We start from the raw sequence: 9,415 nt of genomic DNA on the forward strand, positions 1-9,415 counted from the left end.
CTTGGCTTTGGCATATAAGAGCCTGGTTTTTGCACATAAGCCTCAACTCCTCTAATTCAGATTTTTCATTCGAAGATAGACCTGCATCATGAGTTTATTGTTGAAGTTGGAGTTGTTGCTGAAAACCAAGAGAGTTGAACAGCTTATTTCCAAATGGCTGGAACGGCTGTTGCATCACATTCTGATTATTGCTCCAGATGAAGTTAGGATGATTCCAGTTGTCAGGATGATAAGTGTCTGGAACTGGTTGTTGCGATCTCTGAAAGTTGCTCACAAACTGAGCTGAGTCACTAGATATAGCGCATTGCTCTGTCGCATGCGGACCTGCACACAGCTCACAAACACTAATTATCTGCTTAACACCATAGTTAGCCAGAGATTCGATCTTCATAGACAACGCCTTTAGTTGAGCAGTGATAGCCGTAGCTGTATCCACTTCAAGAACTCCTGCTACCTTGCCCTGTGGATATCTCTGGGTTGGATACTGATATTCATTAGCAGCCATCAGTTCAATTAGATCATAAGCTTCCTTATAGCTCTTTGCCCATAATGTTCCGCCTGATGCTGCATCGAGCATGGGTCTGGACTGTGCTCCCAACCCATTGTAAAAACAAGTGATGATCACTCAATCAGGAATTCCATGATGAGGACACTTCCTAAGCATCTCCTTGTAGCGCTCCCAAGCTTCACTTAGCGATTCTCCCGTTTGCTGCGCAAATTGAGTAATAGCATTCCTGAGTGCAGCTGTCTTCGCCATAGGGAAGAATTTAGTAAGAAACTTCTGAGCAAGATCTTCCCAAGTAGTAATCGAACCAGCTGGTAGAGAGTGTAACCAGCTCTTAGCCTTGTCCTTCAGAGAGAATGGGAACAGTCTCAGCTTCACAGCATCTTCAGAAACACCGTTGAACTTGAAGGTGTCGCATATTTCAATGAATTCCCTAATGTGTTTATTGGGATCTTCCGTTGGAGAACCCCCAAACTGGACTGAAGTCTGTACCCATTGAATTATGCCAGGCTTGATCTCAAAGGTATTAGCTGTGATAGCTGGCCGGACAATGCTAGATTGAATGTCATTGATCTTGGGTTGAGAAAAATCCATCAAGGCTTTCGTTCGTGCTGCTGGATCTCCCATTGTAATGACCTGAAACATAAACAAATAAACTGTGAAAGTAAAAGAATCCGAGTCAGTGAACTTTAACGACCACTGATGACAAGCACATAAACTAAAAATTAACACCGAGTCCTCGGCAGCGGCGCCAAAAACTTGTTAGGGCGAAAACACGCGCTAATATTCACGCAAGTATACGCGTCCGCAAGTAGTATAAGATATAAATCAGATTCGTTCCCACAGAGACTGGTTTAGGTTAAGTTTAATTTATGCACCTATGCAACAATGTATGGTTATCGCTTAATGCTAAGACAAATAACAAATTGGGTTTTTATTAAACTAAGAAATTATACTAAATAACATTAACTAAGAGAATTGAAGTTGAATTACTATATATGACCAACATGGGATCCTAACTTCATTAAATACTTCATTCAATAGCCTTATTGTTTTTAACCTTAGCATGTGATGGTGAGGACACTAATCAGATAACACGAAACTGATAAACGCCAACTTTCGTTGCACGAGTACCATTCTACCAGACAACCACAAAAGAGATAGAAGCTGAATAGGCACCAATTATATTGAGACCCTATATGTCTATAGAATTTGACAACATAACGGTTTAAGCACAAGTTATCTATCTTGATTACATAGGGCAAGTAAAACGGTTAGAGTTACCTACGAATCATATATAACAAATACATGAACCTATGCTAGCATGGCAAGTTCTAAACCTCTATATTCACTGTCGCTTCAATAGAGATTAACACGCTATCTTATATGTTAGCTACGCACATAAGACGAATAAGTACAACCATACTAGGATATCAATCAATCACCACACACCAAGATATCGAAACAATTAACTATTGAAATCCATAAGTAAATCCGCTAGAAGCCCATGACAACGATTAGCCCATAATCGAACTCATCGTCACCATGGGTTCCAATGAAAGCATGGTATAAACAAGGTCTTAATAAACTAAATAATAATCAAAGTACGAATAAACGAGATCTAGGTTCAACAAGAACGAAAACGAGCATCCTAAGTTACAACTAATTCAAAGAATCACAAGTTGAAAACAAGATCTTCTTTTTCGGAGTTGTTCAGTGCTTCTAGGTCTTCTCCTTGGTATCCCAATCTTCCCGGATGATGAAAACCCTTTTTTTAAGTATATATACGCCCCTAGTGGACCTGGACCCTTAAAATCGTCAAATTCTACTCAAAAAAGGCTTTTTCAGCGAAATCAGCGACCAGCCGCGCCCTGAGCGGCCGCTCAGCTCTCCTGAGCGGGCGCTCAGCTCTCTGAGCGGGCGCTCAGCTCTCTGAGCGGGCGCTCAGCTACTGACTGGAAAAATATTCTGATGAATCTTGTTTTGACCATAACTTGAGTTCTACTCGTCAGAATTAGGCGATTCAACTGCCCACGCGAAGCTATTGAGATTCTCTACAACTTGACAATGGCCTTGGCTTCCAATTCTGATCACTTTTCATCATATTTCCTTTAAAAGCTCTTTTCTTCATTTAACTGATACCTGAAATGCAATAACACAAAAACACATCAAAATACCAACAACTTGAGTCCAAAACACCAATTTAAGCTTGTAATAAAGCGTTCCAAGTGGATATAAAATCCACTTATCACACCCCCAAACTTGAATCGATGCTTGTCCTCAAACATAAACAGACTCAAAACTACAAAACAAACCTAATGCATGAATACAACTACGTGAATGTAACTAAATGAAAATGCAATCGATCCCCTCAGAATAATCATAACCAAATGAATAAGCCAATGTCTCTAAGAATACAATAACTTGAAACAGAGTTTGAATAAATCCCACAAACCAACTCACAAACCAGAAACGTGCGTGTGTGGATGCTTAACAGATATACTCTCGATACTAGATCAATAACCCTAACTTATCTATCATTGAAACAATCAAAAGTTTATAAACAGAATAGACAATAAACGCATTATGACTCACAACACCTCCTTTCTTCTAGAGTTATACAAGGATTCACACTATTATTGAACACATAGCAAAGATGCTTATTTGATCGTGCAATGAATGAGGTCCCAAAAGACTTATACAATAATACCCATGTAGCGAGCGTTAGGTTAGCGGATCCCAGACTATAAAAGCCTTAGGTCACTAGGCACAAAGTCCCCTAGAACTTAATAACTCGAGTATTAAAGAGCTCACTCTTGATCAATTATGCATAAACACATACTTTTTTTCTTTCTTTTTTTTCTTTTTTTTTTCTTTTTTTTTCAACAATTTCTGAATGAGTGTGTTTCGCTCCATCTCATTCAACCCTAGACTACTCATAAAAATATGAGCCGGCTACTAGCCATTTCACACCTAGCCTTACAACAACTAGTAATGAAATCCAAGTTTTTCTCCAGATAAAAAAAAATCAGTGTTTTTACGTCATTACGAGAATATCACAAATTCTAAATATAACCAAGTGATTAAATCTCAACTACAAACAAGTATGATCATGTTCTAGATCAAAAGTAACCCTATAAGACTTTGTGAAAATATTTATTTCTGGAATGCAAATCAATTCATTAAGACTTAAACATCCCTCTATTCCTCATCACCACACTCAAATCAACATCAACTTATCCAATATTCTAGTTCATCTTAAGGGATCATGCTAAATATGCATGCAAATGCAACTATATGAAATTACATAAAAATAAACAAATATGTCCTAAATGAACAATCATGCAAAAATATGAATGAACTATAACTAAACATGCAACATAAATCTGTATGAATCTATATGGACACACACTACTAATCCTTACATTATCACCCCCAAACTTAAAATTTTCGATGTCCTCATTGAAGGTAATAATAAGGATTTCAGGCATACCTAGTCGTCAGAAAGATCACCCTCTTCGGATGGAGGATTAGGTGGCCAATCAACCTCGCCACTAGTGTCTCAGAAAATAGTACCGAAAGCGTGTGTCAAATCTTCAGCAAAATGACAGTAAATATCTTGCATGGCCTCCATACGCCTAATTACTCGCCTGTACTGCTCGTCACCAACACCAGTCCTATCAACTACCTGCTGCACATGAGAAGAACCCTCTATAGGTACTGGAGGATCCATTCGGCTACCCTCTACATCATCAAAGATATATCCCAACCCCTTGTCAGGGGGTGCACCTAAGAATGAATAACTCAAGTGATTTGGTACTGGGTTGAGCTCAAGTGTAGGAACATCTTCAATAGACGACTCGAGACGATCCTGAGAAATTTTCAGCTCTGCTAACCCAAGAGAATCGAATGGCACATCCAACTTCCTCTTCCACAGACATGCATTCAAAACCTGAATTGGCTCTACTTTAAAGCACTCCTCTTTAGTTGTGGGTAATTTTATTTCCTTGAACACATTGAAAGTGACCTTCTGATCATGAACCTTCATCGTAAGCTCTCCTTTTTGCACATCGATCATAGTTCGGCCTGTAGCCAAGAATGGTCTTCCCAAGATAATGGGAATCTTCTTATCTTCCTCGAAATCAAGAATTACAAAGTCAGCAGGGAAGAAGAGTTTATCCACCTTGACCAAGACATCCTCCACTATACCTCGTGGATAAGCGATGGAACGGTCAGCTAGTTGCAATGACATGTATGTTGGTTTCGGCTCAGGCAGACCAAGCTTCTTGAAGATAGATAAGGGCATCAGATTGATGCTAGCTCCTAAATCACATAAACACTTATCGAACGACAAGTTTCCTATGGTGCAAGGAATAGTGAAGCTTCCAGGATCTTTAAGCTTCGGAGGCAACTTCTGTTGCAGCACAGCACTGCATTCCTCCGTTAGAGCAACGGTCTCTAAGTCATCGAGCTTCACTTTCCGAGAGAGAATACCTTTCATAAACCTCCCATAGCTAGGCATCTGTTCAAGAGCTTCAGCGAAAGGTATGTTGATATGAAGTTTCTTGAACACCTCCAGAAACTTCTCAAACTGCTTATCCAGCTTTTTCTTCTGCAGCCTTTTAGGAAAATGAGGTGGAGGATAAATCTGTTTCTCCCCTGTATTACCCTCAGGAGGAGTGTGTTCCACAGTAGTCTTCCTTGGTTCCACCTCTACTTCCTTCTGCACATCTTCTTCAGCCAAAACTGCATTTTCTGAATCTTGAGATTTTTCTGGCTCTTCGTCTTGCTGAACTTGGGGGCTTACGACCTTTCCAGACCTTAAGGTGATGGCGTTCACCTGTTCTTCAACTTCCCTCTTGCCTGGATTTGTTTCTGTATCACTAGGAAGCGTTCCTGGTGGTCGATTCAATAAGGCATTAGCAATTTGCCCTATTTGGTTCTCCAGATTCTGGATAGAAACAGCTTGGCTTTGGCATATAAGAGCCTGGGTTTTGCACATAAGCCTCAACTCCTCTAATTCAGATTTTTCATTCGAAGATAGACCTGCATCATGAGTTTGTTGTTGAAGTTGGAGTTGTTGCTGAAAACCAAGAGAGTTGAACAACTTATTTCCAAACGGCTGGAACGGCTGTTGCATCACATTCTGATTGTTGCTCCAGATGAAGTTAGGATGATTCCAGTTGTCAGGATGATAAGTGTCTGGAACTGGTTGTTGCGATCTCTGAAAGTTGCTCACAAACTGAGCCGAGTCACTAGATATAGGGCATTGCTCTGTCGCATGCGGACCTGCACACAGCTCACAAACACTAATTATCTGCTTAACACCATAGTTAGCCAGAGAATCGATCTTCATAGACAACGCCTTTAGTTGAGCAGTGATAGTCGTAGCTGTATCCACTTCAAGAACTCCTGCTACCTTGCCCTGTGGATATCTCTGGGTTGGATACTGATATTCATTAGCAGCCATCAGTTCAATTAGATCATAAGCTTCCTTATAGCTCTTTGCCCATAATGCTCCGCCTGATGCTGCATCGAGCATGGGTCTGGACTGTGCTCCCAACCCATTGTAAAAACAAGTGATGATCACTCAATCAGGAATTCCATGATGAGGACACTTCCTAAGCATCTCCTTGTAGCGCTCCCAAGATTCACTTAGCGATTCTCCCGTTTGCTGCGCAAATTGAGTAATAGCATTCCTGAGTGCAGCTGTCTTCGCCATAGGGAAGAATTTAGTAAGAAACTTTTGAGCAAGATCTTCCCAAGTAGTAATCGAACCAGCTAGTAGAGAGTGTAACCAGCTCTTAGCCTTGTCCTTCAGAGAGAATGGGAACAGTCTCAGCTTCACAACATCTTCAGAAACACCGTTGAACTTGAAGGTGTCGCATATTTTAATGAAATCCCTAATGTGTGTATTGGGATCTTCCGTTGGAGAACCCCTAAACTGGACTGAAGTCTGTACCCATTGAATTATGCCAGGCTTGATCTCAAAGGTATTAGCTGTGATAGCTGGCCAGACAATGCTAGATTGAATGTCATTGATCTTGGGTTGAGAAAAATCCATCAAGGCTTTCGTTCGTACTGCTGGATCTCCCATTGTAATGACCTGAAACACAAACAAATAAACTGTGAAAGTAAAAGAATCCGAGTCAGTGAACTTTAAGGACCACTGATGACAAGCACATAAACTAAAAATTAACACCGAGTCCCCGGCAGCGGCGCCAAAAACTTGTTAGGGCGAAAACACGCGCTAATATTCACGCAAGTATACGCGTTCGCAAGTAGTATAAGATATAAATCAGATTCGTTCCCACAGAGACTGGTTTAGGTTAAGTTCAATTTATGCACCTATGCAACAATGTATGGTTATCGCTCAATGCTAAGACAAATAACAAATTGGGTTTTTATTAAACTAAGAGATTATACTAAATAACATTAACTAAGAGAATTGAAGTTGAATTACTATATATGACAAACATGGGATCCTAACTTCATTAAATACTTCATTCAATAGCCTTATTGTTTTTAACCTTAGCATGTGATGGTGAGGACACTAATCAGATAACACGAAACTGATAAACGCCAACTTTCGTTGCACGAGTACCATTCTACTAGACATCCACAAAAGAGATAGAAGCTGAATAGGCACCAATTATATTGAGACCCTATATGTCTATAGAATTTGACAACATAACGGTTTAAGCACAAGTTATCTATCTTGATTACATAGGGCAAGTAAAACGGTTAGAGTTACCTACGAATCATATATAACAAATACATGAACCTATGCTAGCATGGCAAGTTCTAAACCTCTATATTCACTGTCGCTTCAATAGAGATTAACACGCTATCTTATATGTTAGCTACGCACATAAGACGAATAAGCACAACCATACTAGGATATCAATCAATCACCACACACCAAGATATCGAAACAATTAACTATTGAAATCCATAAGTAAATCCGCTAGAATCCCATGACAACGATTAGCCCATAATCGAACTCATCGTCACCATGGGTTCCAATGAAAGCATGGTATAAACAAGGTCTTAATAAACTAAATAATAATCAAAGTACGAATAAACAAGATCTAGGTTCAACAAGAACAAAAACGAGCATCCAAAGTTACAACTAATTCAAAGAATCACAAGTTGAAACCAAGATCTTCTTTTTCGGAGTTGTTCAGTGCTTCTAGGTCTTCTCCTTGGTATCCCAATCTTCCCGGATGATGAAAACCCTTTTTTTAAGTATATATACGCCCCTAGTGGACCTGGACCCTTAAAATCGTCAAATTCTATTCAAAAAAGGCTTTTTCAGCGACCAGCCGCGCCCTGAGCGGGCGCTCAGCTCTCTGAGCGGGCGCTCAGCTCTGCTGAGCGGGCGCTCAGCTACTGACTGGAAAAATATTCTGATGAATCTTGTTTTGACCATAACTTGAGTTCTACTCGTCAAAATTAGGCGATTCAACTGCCCACGCGAAGCTATTGAGATTCTCTACAACTTGACAATGGCCTTGGCTTCCAATTATGATCACTTTTCATCATATTTCCTTTAATAGCTCTTTTCTTCATTTAAGTGATACCTGAAATGCAATAACACAAAAACACATCAAAATACCAACAACTTTGGTCCAAAACACCAATTTAAGCTTGTAATAAAGCGTTCCAAGTGGATATAAAATCCACTTATCAGAACTCCACAACAAAATGGAGTTGTAGAAAGGAATAACAGGACTCTCATTGAAGCTGCACGAACTATGCTTGATGAAGCAAAGCTGCCAACCTACGTTTGGGCTGAAGCTGTGTAGACTGCTTTTTTTACACAAAATGCAACACTCATAAACAAGCAAGGAAAAACACCATATGAGATAGTGAAGAAAAAGAAGCCAAATATGAAATACTTTCATGTATTTGGTTGCAAGTATTTTGTTCTTAAGACTCATCCTGAACAGCTGTCAAAATTTGATCTAAAAGATGATGAAGGAATTTTTGTTGGATATCCACTTTCCACAAAAGCCTTCAGAGTCTACAATTTAAGAACAAGGGTTGTCATGGAATCTATCAATATATCTTTTGATGATAAGAAGATTACTGGACTTGAAGACTTCAATGATCACGACCAGCTGAGATTTGAAAATGAAGACTTAAACTCTGATTCTGTAAATTATGATGACTTAAACTCTGAACCTGTAATTACTGATGTCATTGAATCTGTCAACTCCAAAGGAAAATGCACCTGTCCAGGAGAGCAAGCTGAAGATCCTACCACATCTCAAGACTCTCAAGAAGCATCAGAACCTGTCACTGGCTCTTCAAGTGCTGATTCATCTAGTTCTGATGAGCCAAATTCTGATAATTCTTAAAGCTCTGATACTTCAAATCCTAAAGGATCCAAGTCAATTCTGAAGTCTCAGAGAGCCTAACTACAGGGGGAGCATAAAAAAAATGTTGATGGAGAAAGCATGGATCATGGGGGAGGATCCAGTTCTAGAAGTCAACTTCAATTTGCAAGGAAGTGGACCAAATCACATACACCTGACTTAATTATTGGAGATCCTGAAGTAGGTGTCAGAACTAGAACTGCAACATCAAATGAATGTCTCTATCATTTTTTTCTATCTCAGACTGAACCAAAAAAAGTGGAAGAAGCTCTTCAAGATGCTGATTGGGTGTAAGCAATGTAGGAAGAGTTAAATGAATTTGAAAGAAATAAAGTCTGGAACCTAGTACCGAGACCAAGAGAACCTCACTTAATAGTTGTGAAAAGAATTTTCAAGTACCTTAAGGGTATAGCTGATCTGGGATTGTGGTATCCTAGAGAATCAGATTTTAAGCTAATAGGTTACTCAGATGCAGATTTTGCAGGATGCAAAATAGACAGGAAAAGCACTAGTGGAAGCTTCCAATTTC

At 39.6% G+C, this 9,415-nt stretch overlaps 2 non-coding genes across 2 annotated transcripts; both read left to right on the forward strand.

The window, feature by feature from the left end:
- Window positions 1-635: 635 nt before the first annotated feature.
- On the forward strand, window positions 636-742 carry LOC141709389 (small nucleolar RNA R71). Its single transcript, XR_012569968.1, has one exon. It is a non-coding gene; the product is annotated as a small nucleolar RNA R71 (small nucleolar RNA).
- Window positions 743-6,105: 5,363 nt separating this feature from the next.
- Window positions 6,106-6,212, forward strand: LOC141710032 (small nucleolar RNA R71). The gene has a single exon (XR_012570574.1). It is a non-coding gene; the product is annotated as a small nucleolar RNA R71 (small nucleolar RNA).
- The last annotated feature ends 3,203 nt before the right edge of the window (window positions 6,213-9,415 follow it).

Source organism: Apium graveolens, chromosome 2 (genome assembly GCF_009905375.1).
Source record: "Apium graveolens cultivar Ventura chromosome 2, ASM990537v1, whole genome shotgun sequence".
Classification (NCBI taxonomy): Eukaryota; Viridiplantae; Streptophyta; class Magnoliopsida; order Apiales; family Apiaceae; genus Apium; species Apium graveolens.